The 1,675-nt window shown below is 34.2% G+C and overlaps 1 non-coding gene across 1 annotated transcript; it reads left to right on the top strand.

Annotated features, from left to right (window-relative positions):
- Window positions 1-886: 886 nt before the first annotated feature.
- LOC112429284 (U6 spliceosomal RNA) lies at window positions 887-990 on the top strand. Its single transcript, XR_003021476.1, has one exon. It is a non-coding gene; the product is annotated as a U6 spliceosomal RNA (small nuclear RNA).
- The last annotated feature ends 685 nt before the right edge of the window (window positions 991-1,675 follow it).

The following is a 1,675-nucleotide window of genomic DNA, read 5'->3' as shown; positions in this document are numbered from 1 at the left end:
GAAACTATTAAAAATGACACATAGAGAGATAGAAATGGAATATATAAAGCTACACTCAAATATATGACAAAAAAATTAAAAACTGTGTAAAAGATAAACAGAGCATCAATCAGCAGCTATGGGGAAATTTCAAGTGGCCTAATAGATATGTATTGGAGACACCAGTGGAAGAGGGGACAGAAAGAATATTTGAAGAAATAATGGTCACATATATTCCAAATATGATGAAAACTGCAGACCCACAGATCCAAAAACTCGATGAACCCCAAGCACAAACCAAGATGCACAAACCAATAAAGAAAATATCTTAAAAGCAGCCCCCTAAAAAGAAATATTAAGTACAAAAGAACAAAAAATAAATAAGACAGGAGATTTTTCATCAAAAATAATGCAAGCTTAAGATACATCTTTAAAGCTTTTTTTTTTTTTTTTTTTTTTTTTTTTTGAGACAGAGTTTCACCCTCGTCACCAAGACTGGAGTGCAGTGGCATGACCTCGGCTCACTGCAACCTCCGCCTCCCAGATTCAAGTAATTCTCCTGCCTCACCCTCCCGAGTAGCTGGGATTATAGGTGGCTGCCACCATGCCTGGCTAATTTTCGTATTTTTAGTAGAGACGGAGTTTCACCATTTTGGCCAAGCTGGCCTCGGACTCCTGACCTCAGGTGATCTACCCCCACTCGGCCTCCCAAAATGCTGGGATTATAGGCATGCCCCACAGTGCCTGGCTATTTAAAGCATTTTTTAAATGAAAACGATAATTAAAAAGTCATTCTAGAATTTTTACCTAGCAAAAATATCTTTTAAAATAAATAAATTAATTAAGCATTTAATTTATTTATCTATTTTTTGAGCCAGTCTTGCTCTGTCGCCCAGGCTGGGGTTAAGTACTCACTTTGGCAGCACAGATACTAAGAGTGAAACGATACAGAGATTAGCATGGCCTGTGTACACGGATGGAATGCAAATTTGTGATGCATTCCATATATTTTCTCAGTTTTGTTAGATGGAAAGCATTCTAGAGATGTATAGTGGTGATGGTTGCACAACAATGTGAGTGTACTCAATGTCACTGAACTGTACACTAAAAAATGGTTAAGATGGCAGATCTTATGTGTACTTTACCACAATTTTTAAAGTGAAGAATAAAGACTTTATCAGTCATACAAAAGCTGAAAGAATTCATTATCAACAGATCCGCACTACAAGAAATGTTAAAAAGAAGTCCTTCCAACAGTAGTAAAATGATACCAGATAACCTGGATATATACAAAGAAATTAAAAGCAAGAGAAATAGTAACAATGTGGGAAAATATTTTTAAAGTACATTTAAATGTACTTAAAACATAGTCAACTGTTCAAAGCAAATATAATAATATATTTGACAGATTATAACATACATGGAAAGTAAAATGTGTAAGAAAAATCACACAAAGACCAGGAAGAGAGACATAGAAATATATTACTGTAAGAATTTTATGCTATATGTGAAGTGATATCTTATCACTCATGATAAATAATGATGAGTTAATAATGTATGCCAGAAATCTCAAAACAACCAGTAAAATAACACAACAAAGAGTAACAGCTAATAAACTGACAAAAGAGATAAATCAGAATCATAAAAATCAATCTGAAAGAAGACAGAAAACGAGGTACACTGGAACAAAGAAGAG

The sequence above is a fragment of the Macaca nemestrina genome, chromosome 15 (assembly GCF_043159975.1).
Source record: "Macaca nemestrina isolate mMacNem1 chromosome 15, mMacNem.hap1, whole genome shotgun sequence".
Lineage (NCBI taxonomy): Eukaryota > Metazoa > Chordata > Mammalia > Primates > Cercopithecidae > Macaca > Macaca nemestrina.
The sequence above is the reverse complement of the archived record's forward strand: the minus strand, read 5'-3'. Positions and strand labels throughout refer to the sequence as shown.